Genomic DNA, 10,914 nt, shown 5'->3' with positions numbered 1-10,914 from the left:
CTCCGCATGACCTGTGGCTTTTTCTTCCCTTCCTTCCTTCCCGTGGCTTCCTGAGCATGGAGGAAGGAGTGTGGAGGGGAGCTCAGCTTGCTCTGCTGGCGGTGGGAGGGAGCTAGAGAGCGGCCTCACAGGGCTCCCGGCATTCTATCACCACGGCCCAAAGCCAGGGCACAGGCCTGTCCACAGAGCTGGCTGGGGTAGGGGACTTCTTTCAGTGGCTGGGACGTGCAGAGGTGACGCTCCCAGGCTGTGGGGCAGAGGCGAGGACGACGGTCCCTCGTCTGCAGGCTCTTTCCACGGAGGAGGAGGATTCGGGAAGGTCTCTGAGGCCGGGCCGGGGTTGGGGGTGGGCATCCATAGCTGGCTCACCCACGGGTGAGTGGCACCGGCCAGCACCCCCCTCCCTCCACGTCGGGGAGACACAGTGCAGATTGGATGGCTCCCAGCAGGGACCTCAGTCACCCGGCCTTGCACACCCGCATATTCCCCATGGGCTGAAGAATCTTACGTGGCTTAGGGGACCCACAGGGGAGGGAGGCTGTGAGCAGCCCGTTCTAATGGGCCTTGGGGTCCAGTTCATGCCCCGTGAAGACCCTCAGCTCAGGACTGGCTTTTCTCAGTTGGCCCCCGACCCACCCCGAGGCTGCTGGAACACCGCTCTGAAGCAGGATTTCCCATGAGGAGCTGGCCTTCTCCCCCGCACGCCCTTCTTACCGGGCGCTCATTGTGCATTAGATTATCTTCTGAAAATATACTTTGAAGGGTTTTTGTTTTGTTTTGTTTTTCCTACTTGACACTCTTGAATCAAGTAGGCCATTTATCTTTTAGGCAGAAGAATTTCAACAGTTACACTGCACACTTGCTGGAGGGTCACAGTCTCAAAGCATAGAAGTAGTTTAAAAATTTTTTTCATCATGGGTTTATTCTTGTCTTGGCTCCCCCCTGTACTTTGCAGCTTTCCTCCCCTCTAACTAATCCTCCTAACTGCTGCCCACCCCCACCCCCCTCATGGATCCAACCCACCTCAAGCTAAACTGAAAGGAGCATTCATGCCCAGGCCATCTGTTTGTTTAAACTCACCCTGTGTTAGTCCATGTTAAATGCAACAGAATGGAGAAAAATGTAATTCTCTGTCAGCTTTTGATCAAAGAGAGTTTTTTTTTTAATTCAAGATGGATATCTGAAGGACAATGTTATACACAGTCTGTGTGTTTCTGAGTTTCAGTGTTTAGTTGATTTCAGGGAAAATTTTTTTTCCCTTTTGATCCCAGGGAGAAAACACACACAAACACATCTCAGAGCCACAAACATTGCAAGTCGGGCCCTTTTCTGTGGACGTCTCAGCTGAAGAGTGGAAATGGACTGCCTTTAACTTATCAACACAGCAAGAGAATTTGAAATGCGGCGCGGCTGCTCCATGCAAACCCTTTCCAGCTTCTGTGGGAACTCAGGCGAGGTCACTCTTGCATGGGCAAATTCAGGGCCCAGCGCACTCCATGCCCCTCACCCCCCACCAGCTCAGAAACACGCAGGTCCACGCTCACGCCACCCTCTGATTTCTGATTTTCACCACCAGTCATTAGAAGTACATTTCTCCCCTCACTCCCTCAGCTTCGGAGCAAATGCAAATAAAAAGTGCTTAAAATGGTTAACATTTCCTGTCACCGAAGGCTTTCGTTAGGGGTGGGGGTCGCTGAGTTTTAAAGTGTATTTTCATAGGAAAACTCATTTCAGGTCTGCGGCAGGAACTCGGGCCGTTTCACACGGCGAATTTCAGGGTTTGCGATAAGCCTGTGTCCTTTACAGGCGGTAGAATAATGCTTTATATTACGCGGGTCAGGAGAGCAGTATCCAGATTCACACTGAGATTAACCTGGGGCCCAGCTCAGGTCACAGGAGAAAAAATTTAAATATGTCCTTTTCCCCCACCTTCCCCTCAACTGCTCACTTTCTTTTCCTTTATTGGAGAAAAAACCCAAATTTGGTACTTTAATTTGTTGTGTTTCTTCTATTGATTGTTTAGCTAGTGATTTTGCCAACTTCCTGGATGTTCACTCGAGTTCTGCACAAAGAGCCACATTTCCTTCTGGAACCAGCACCGGGACCCAGACAGAGGAACGGACACTGGAAACTGTGAGTATTCCAGTCTGTCCTGCGGCTCTGGCCCTGGTCGTCCCCTCCCGTCAGGCCTCCCCTTTCTTTCTCTAGCGGTTGGCTTTCTACGGGGCTCCCCGTCTGAACCCACTCTGTCAGCCCTCAGCACCATTCTCAACTTTTAGGAAAAGAAACTCTACAATTTCTACACAAACATCGGATAGGAAGGGGAGGGGGAGTGTGCTTACCGATGGCAGTGACTTCAATTTTCATTTTGAGGCTCCGAAAGATGGAGAAAGTAAACAGAAGCAGGCTGGTTTATTTCAGGGGCTAACAGGGAGTCCCTGCTGAATTTACCTAATAAAACGAATTTTTTAAATATTCATTTTCTTATTTCATTCCAGCAGAAAATGAGTTCGCCTTTATAATATCCAGATCTTTCAAACTCTATTGAGTGAGAAATTAAGTTACAAATGTAAATACCTTGGTATATATATATATATGAAATGAATATATATATATATATATATATGAAATGAAGTAATTTGTGACTGTAATGCAATAGCAAGCCTGACTTTAAGGCTCCTAGGACACTTAAAAATTTTTTTATGATGCGTAATAAAGGAAAATAAAATTCAGTAAAAATTTTTTCTTTTAAAATGGGTGAATTTTGATACTTAACAAATTTAATTGTAATTTTCATTTAACAAAAGTTATCTTTTAAAAAATTTATTTTTCTGAACATCTTGTCAAATGTTGGGAGGATTGTAAAGAAAACATATGTTAATATTCTAGGTCACAACTGACTTCTTCCCTTTCCATAAAACTATTCCAAGGAGTATGGGAAATTGTAAAACAATGTCGTTTTCTCATGAAAAGAATACCCTGACTTTAATTACCAAGAGAAAGCAATTAATGCTCAAATTTCAAGGCCAATCCAGTGATCAGTTAGGAGCAGGAAGAAGGGGGGAAGTAAGACTGTTACTTGCATAAGGAAATCCAGAAATCGACATCATGCAGATGTATAATTGGAATGTGATTGTATTTATAAGGAAAAGTTATATAAACTTCAAAAATGGTAGTTGTTTTGCTTAAGTGCCTGAAAAAAGAGTTTAGAATAATATTTGGGTTATCCCAGTTTTTGTGCTCTTGTGTTCCCGAAGCCTTGTTAGATTAAAGAACTGCAAAGGAATAGTGTGTGCGTGTGTGTGTGTGTGTGTGTGTGTGTGTGTGTGTGCAAGCGCACGCATGTGCATGCATGCTCACCTCCCCCCACAGTTCAGCCCTGAGAAAGTGTGGAGAGAAAAAGGTGGGGGCTGACTGGTGACCAAACAAACAAACAAACAAAAAAACCTTTCATTCTAGAAATTCATAACTCTTAGAAATTAAAAATGGCAGTTGTCTTTCTTTTTTCACCTTCTCTGGGGGTTGTTGCCTGGGAAGGGGGGATTGAGGAGAACCAGTTTTCAAAACTGCTACAGACCAGTTTGTGCAAAATGGATATTGCCACTTTCCTGCACTTTTTGATTATTTTGTTCTTGCTGTCCTGTCTCCGAAGTGGTGGCCTTGTACATGTTAAATACATTTTGTAAGTGGTCTAATGTGGATTGCCGAAACAGAAACCTTCCCCCTCTTGGGGAGGTTCCTTCAGTGTCCAGCAGATGGCGATGTTACTTCTAGAGTGACCCACGGGGTGGGGGTGGGGAAGATAGAGACTAAAATTTAGTCCCAGTTGTGTCAGGAACCCCTTCCCCTCTTCGGAGCCCATCCAGTGATCTCTAAAAGCAAGAAGAACAACTTTGTTGTGGCCTGGCCTGAAATGTGCCAAGCCATCCGAGAGTATTAAAGTGTTAAGGCAACTGTTAATTACCAAGTGTCTTACCTTCCCGAAATGGTGTGAGGCAGCACCCAGCGAAAGCACAAACACCTTCTGGAAATGTTCAGAATGAAAATGGAAGATGGTTAGCAGCTATTTCAATATTTTATCTGTTGCCCATCTATGTTTTGTCAAGTAGAAGATCTCCTCATGGTTCTTCTGTAATGTTCATGAAGAATGCACTTGTTACAGTATTGCATAGAATCTTATTTGTGTACAAATGACCAGTTAAAATTGGGCATGTACAGATAGTGATACCAGAGTCTCACCTTCTCGAGAAAGTCTTTTCCTTTTGAAAGTGATGAATGCACGTGGGACTCCCACCCTGGACATTGTATTTCATTATATCAGCACCTGCTAAATGGTATCACCAGCTTCTTAAAGATTTTAAACCTCCATCTCCCATGAATGAAACTCTTCTCCCACTGGAAAAGTTTCTACTTTATTCCAAAAACAAGCAAACATTTTTCTCTCCCCACTTCTTTGCTAGAGAGAATCTCAATAACGATGAGCATGTCCTTTAACATATTTAACGTTAAAATGACTTTTAAATATTTTTTGGAAATTTCAGTGTTTTGATTCTTCGTGGGACAACATGATTCCTTAATTTGATTTATATAATAATTTGCCATATCTTATTTTAATTTAAAAAGAAATAGGGTGCATGTTGATAATTATTTTAAACAAATTGGAATTCAACAATAGCAACAAAAAGATTTATTTATTTTCCTAAAAATGATGTTATCATTTGTCCTTGGCGGGGAGATAGGCAGGAATTCATTTTACTCCAAGTGTGAAATGCTATTTAAAGACATAGAAATATGTAGATGCAGCAGAGTACAATGACTTCATCCTACTGGTAGCAATTAATCATGTGTTGCTCTTTAAGAATTTAATTGAATGATATGCCAGCTTTTATTCCTGTATGTATTTACAAACTGAGCAAGATACCGACTATTCATGACTTCAATCTATGTATTAATAAAATGATTGTGCAAAAAACCAGCTGTTTAAATAAACTCTGTTCCGCTTTAAAGATGTTGCCCTTTGGGGAGAAAGTCATTTAAGTATTGAGTGGCAGTGGCCAGTGAACAATATAGTTAAAATGAAAATAAATCTTCATGAAACTTAGTTCTAATTTTCTTGAGCAAGATACTAAACCATAAAAAATAAACATTGTTTATGGAGCCAGGTTTGTATCAAGTGAACCTCTGTAAAATGATACGAGAAAATATGGGCTTGTCTGTCTCAAGAACTTTGGTTAGCTAGCAGAACAGAGAGAGCTATTTGATACGTAGAAACCGAAGAAAATAAAATTAGTGATTCTGGAGAGAAGTCCATTCAGATTTGTGCAGGCCCAGGGAGGTGACTGTATTAGAATTCACACACACAAAGCTGTGTCACTTGGCACCTTAGCTTAAGGGATAATTTAATTACACCACCTATTAACGCTGACTTACGTTTCTGCTCCGGCCAACCTTCTTACGATCTTGTTTATTTCCAGAAATCACGTTTGTGACAGCTCTAATAGGTCATTCAACAGCGAACATTTTCTCATTTAGTTGAAAATATTTCAGGTTTCAGACACCCAACAAGAAAAAGCACTTTCAGACTTCATGAAAGTGAATAAATTTGTTCGGGGCAAGACTTTCAGAAAATGAATTCAGCAAACCTATGTGATCAACTTCAGCCTAAAATATTATGTTTCAGTTTGCCAGCCAGGCTGATGGGGCCTCAGCTGATGCAAAGATTATTGTCTCTTCTGGGCTTTCTTTTTTGTTTTTTTTTTTTTTTTTTCTGGTAGACGGGCAGAAAGTGGCCCTGGTACCATCTTTGCATGTGGGTTTACAGAAAGAGCACGGGAAGCCTTGTTGCCGGCAAGCATGTTGGGCTACACATCCCTGACTTGGAGTGATGGTGCGCTGTTGCAGATTCTGAGTCCTGTATTTGTAAACTTTCCACTTTTTGTTTTTTGAGAAATTCACGTTTGATCTCTGCCAGCAAACAGCCAGGGGCTGGGGGGCGGGGGTGAGATGTACTTCCCTCTTAAGAGCTGAAGGCAATCAAAATGCTTATTTTGTGTTTTAGTTAAAAGGTAAAGGAGAAGAGAAAAAGACACCCAAATAAAGCAGGAGACACAGTTGGCATGGAGTCATCAACCCTAAACTGGCAGTGCCAGAAATAAGCCCACAGGACACAATGCATTTTATCCCCCCTCCCACCCCCTGCCCTGAAATTTTCTTGGAGGGAGCCGGGGCATCATGGAGATTCCATTTAAGGGTCAGCTAACGTGTTTAAGCTGCGTGTCAAGAGAAAGACGGCTGAAATCCTTTGTGCAAACAAGCGCCAGAAACTCAAATCCCTGCCTGTCTTCTCAGAAACAAACTTGCCCAGCGTCTTCTGTGTGGTGTGGAGAAATGAGGTTGGAGGCCACTCTTCAGTGGCCTCGCATCGCCGCCTCTGCACGGAGGTGTCCAGGCAGGAGTGACGGGAGGCCCCAAACATTCCAGGCTGCTCTCCCCAGGTCTGTTCCCAGCCCGCGGTGGAGGCTGGCTTGGTGAGGAGATGGGACACGCTCTCGTCTGGGGGAGCTGAGACCAGTCCACAAAGCGGGAGGCCTCCTGGGCACCCAGTCCCACGGGGCTGGGCAACTTCTCGGATAGTGCGGTCAGTGCTGCTGTTCATCACACACGCTTTCTTGGAGTTCTAACCTTGGACACGCAGTCAGATGACAGATTCCCAGTTTTGATGATTTGCGAGTTGTGTCTCCCCACCGAAATCTAAACGGCATGATCGTTGCGTATCTATCCAGAGTTTGAACATGCCGGGGTCACACAGGATAACTGGATGGTGCCTCACAACGTGATGATGCGATTGGGAATGTCCTTGTCCCTTCTTGACAGTCGAGGAAACTGAGTGGGGTTCCCAGGAGGCCCAGTGTGTGTGCAGGGCTGGCAGAAGTAAGGTCTGAATCCAGGCGGGGGGATCACAGTCCCCGCCTTCCAAAGCAGGACCCCAGGGGCCCTGCCAGTTCAGTACTGTAGAGTGATGGCAGCTGAGTCTGAGAGGCAGGGCTGGGGCCTGAGCAGAGCATTCAGGCAGGCTTGGGTCCCCGCAGGGCGCTGCTCTCCTTCCCTGGGGACTCTTGGTGAGGCGTTTAAGTTTCCAGACTCTAGGTTTCCTCCTACGTAAAATGGAGCTGGTGATCTTTCTTTTTCAGGTCCTGAGGATCCGAGACTGTGAATAAGAAGGCTGGACCCCTAGTGTGTGTGAGACGGAGGACTGGGTCACGGCCGCCTGTGGGCTGGTTCCCAGAGCCCAGGAGCACACCGGCAGAGAGAGGGGCCGCCTGGAAACGGGTGACTCCGGTGAGTCTCTCGAATTGCTGGCGTTGATTTTCCCTCCGGCTGCCATTCCTGCCTCAGAGGCTGGAAGAAGGGAAAGCCCAGCCGCAGTAGGCACTGACTGAGTGTCCTCTGGGCGTCTCCCTGTAGGCGTTTGCTCCTCGCAGGTGCTGCCTTGGGAACAGCCTGGGCCTCCCCAGGAGCCTACTTTGGGCGTGCAGAGTCTCCCCCACCCAGCCCTCCTGGGTCCGAACCAGGGCACTGCTTGTGTGCGCTGGCTTGGGACCCAGGGAGACTGAGGCAACTTGTCCCCAGGAGGCTCCCTCTGTGCCCTCAGCCCTTCCTGGCTGGCTCTGTGCTCGGGCTGAGGGGCTACATTATTCCCCTGGCTCCCTGCTGGGTCCCCAGGCTCCCTGCTGGGTCTGGCTGGTGAGAGGTGCTGGTGAGAGCTGGGAGGGAGGGTTGCAGAAGGGAGAAGCCGGGTGCCCCCTTCCTCCTCGCCCCCTCCCCGCCCCCCACCACCCCCTGCCCGGGCTCCCATCTCAGCTGGGTGCTGCTGCAGAGGCAGGCTCTTGCCAGCTGGGGCCCCTCTCTGTCCCTCCAGCCCCAGGGTGCCAGCAGCTTCCTGCCCATTTGATGCATATCTCCCAGCTCCCCTGGTTGGCTTCTCCATTTTCCATCATCAGAGCAACCAGTTCCACATATTGAATTCTCTGTTTTAAATACTCAGCGAAGTTTCTGTTTTTCTTGGTTGGACCTAGTGATCCACCCAGACTCACACCTCAAGGGGAAGGGGTCTTGGAGTCAGAGGGCTTGGACAAAGGCTCCAGCTCCCCCACTGCCTCCTGCTGGACCCTGGACAAGTCACTCCTTCTTTGCCTGGGGGAGGACCCAGGCTCAGAGAGACCCCTGTCTCCCCCTACCCCCAGTGCCTCCTCTGGCCCTGCTCTGGGCCTTTCTTACCTGTGCAGGTGGAATGCATGCATAAGTGGCCTCAGGGCTTCCGCCTTTGCTGAGGGCTTTGTAGCTCCTTCTATTAAGTGGCGGGTAGATTTCCCTGTCCCTGGAAGCTGGGTTTCACTCTGTGACTTGCTCTGGCCAATAGGGTGCTGGCAGACGTCACTCAGGCAGAAGCTTGGAGGCACACTTACCTGCCTCCACTAGTCCTTGGGCGCCTCTGCCATCTGTGTAAGCAGGGCCTGAGCTGCTGGACTGAGGACGGAGAGGAGATGCTCATTCACCCCAGCAGAACTTCAGACGAGTAAGTAGCCCAGCCAGTGTCAGCAGGGACGTCTAGCTGACCACTTCAGACGCGGTGTGTAAATGCCCCAGGTTGTGTGCTTTTGTTACACAGCAGGATGTGCTGACTGATCCATGTCACCGGGTACTGAGCAGCTCTCTTCACTTTGCCCAAGGGCAGGGGTTGTGGTGTAAATGGGCCTTGGGAATGATGTTTGCGGAGCCAGGAGCCTAGACTGAGATTCTAGCTCTGCTCCTTCTTGTCGGGTGTCCTGTGAAAGTCAGTTTGATTCTCTGTGCCTCAGGTTTGTCTTCTAAAGATGGGGATAATTGTAAGGCCTACCTCCTGGGGGTTGGAGGGACTGAGATGGTGGATGCAAAGTGCCTGGAACATAGTTGGTGCTGGACAAACATTGTCATTATTATAAACAGAGTTAATGATAATCTCATGCTATAAAAACCAACCACCACTACCGTCTAGCCTCCGTCCTCCTCGCTGTGCTCCCTGACACACCCATGACTCTCATTCCTCCAAGGCCTCAGTGCCTTTGTACTCGCTCTTCCCTCTCCTCCAGTGCGGTTCCCTGTCCTCCAATGAGGGACTCACCTCCTTGCCCCAGGGCTTATGTGCACGGGATTCTGGGTATCTTGCTTCTCCTTCCTGTCCTTTTGGGCTGTTCCAGGTGACCTGGGGTGAGCATCTCTCCCAGCACGACACCTGGGCCCACGTGATGAGATGCTCCTCAGCCTTTCCTCAAGCTCGGGAGGTGTAAGGGTGTGGCGTGTGGGAGAGAAAACACAGACCTGGTAAGACGAGGCTTTGCTGTATCCCTCGGCCCGCCACCGCAGCCACTGTGAAATGACTGTGTCCCCCCTCTTGGTCAGCAGGCAGTCATTCCAGGGGAGGAAGTGTCTGTGGAGCCCGACTCTGCCCAGCACTTGGGTGGTTCTGGGTTTACAGCTGTGAACAACAGACAAGGTGGTTTCTGTCTTGGCCCTCAGTCCATGGGGAGGCCAGACATGTGCTGGATAGCTGTGGGCTTTGGGGGAGCATTGGAGGGGGCACTGATGTGTAGGTAAGGGGTTTGGGGGAAGCCCTAAGATGAGCTTCTGAGTGGAGACATGAGGGGCTCAGCCTGTGGTGGGGACGGGGCAGCGGCGTCCCTGGCACTGGCCTGGGCAAAGGGAGCGTGAGGACGGAACAGGAAACAGGGAGGGTGGACGAGGGGGCACGTGATCAGAGACCACAGCCTTGGCCAGATCACCGAGGTCAGGGCAGGTAGCTGCTTTCGGCTCAGCTCCACATTCCCAGAGCCGAGCAGGAGCCATCTGGGCATCCCAGCTGCACAGACAGAGATACCGAGCCCCTCTCCTGAGTGGCCAGCTCCCTCTGTCAGCACCCCGGGAGGAGGCAACAGCTCAGGGGTGCCGCGGTCTGTGTCGCATTGTGCGTTGGGAAAACTGAAGACTGGTTTCACTAAGAAAATTAATAGATAAACAAGCCCAAATAAATAAAATACTTACGTCAGTGAATAGAGGCACCAACTTTTCAGTGCTCCAAAGAAGACAGAGAATGCTGTGATTGAGTGGTATTGATGTCAATCCTCTCTGCTAGACAGCAGGGAGGTGGGAGTTATTTCCATGGAGACGGCCTGTCTAACCTCTTTTGTGTTTACTCTCAATGATGAGGTCCTAGTATTCAGGTGCATGTGGGTCAGCTGCAGATAACAGAGGGGTGTTGTCCCCGGCGGGGGAGGCAGGGGTGGCGGACTGGGCAGGGACCCTGGTTCTCTCCATCTTTGGGGCTCTGGACCTGTGGGCTCAGGTTTGAGGTGAGTGGCACGCCTCTGAGACTCTGGCATTCCAAGAAGGATAAAGGGCCAGGGAGACGCTGCTCTGTCTTGTCCTCTGGAAGGGGCCCCCTCAGGGCAGCTCACCTCCGTCGCCCGGCTGGGACCATGTCACCTGACCACTCACTGCAAAGGAGTCTGGGAAACTGCATATTTTTAGTCGGGTCACTTGCCAAGCCAAACAAAACCAGAATCCTGTCAACAGGGAGGAATGGGGTGGGGAACAGATGCGGTTGGGCGACCAGCAGAGGGCCGAGGTGGCGCGGGTCACATCTGACGATTACGTGACGCTCTCCTGATGCGAAGCGGAAAGAGACACTTTTCTGTACAGAAACCCTTCTGATGAGATGTTTATCTCTTCAGATATTCTGGATATCTCACTCATGGCCTCTTTCAAAATAAAGTGAATTAATATGTCTCTACCAGTCGGGAAAATAAAGGATTGTTGTTTGGGGCCAATGCTTCCCTTAAAAGCAAGGGGCTTCTTTTATGACTTTCAATTCACAGGGAA

The 10,914-nt window shown here is 48.7% G+C and overlaps 1 long non-coding RNA gene across 1 annotated transcript; it reads right to left on the bottom strand.

Moving 5' to 3' along the window:
* Window positions 1-3,139: 3,139 nt before the first annotated feature.
* On the bottom strand, window positions 3,140-10,505 carry LOC112580213. Its single transcript, XR_003104495.3, has 5 exons — window positions 10,078-10,505; window positions 9,161-9,514; window positions 8,278-8,526; window positions 3,977-7,398; window positions 3,140-3,872 (listed from the first exon to the last, which is right to left on the bottom strand). It is a non-coding gene; the product is annotated as an uncharacterized LOC112580213 (long non-coding RNA).
* Between the last annotated feature and the right edge of the window lie 409 nt (window positions 10,506-10,914).

This window comes from Bubalus bubalis, chromosome 18, assembly GCF_019923935.1.
Source record: "Bubalus bubalis isolate 160015118507 breed Murrah chromosome 18, NDDB_SH_1, whole genome shotgun sequence".
NCBI classification, from domain to species: domain Eukaryota; kingdom Metazoa; phylum Chordata; class Mammalia; order Artiodactyla; family Bovidae; genus Bubalus; species Bubalus bubalis.
This window is presented reverse-complemented; position numbering and strand designations above follow the sequence as displayed.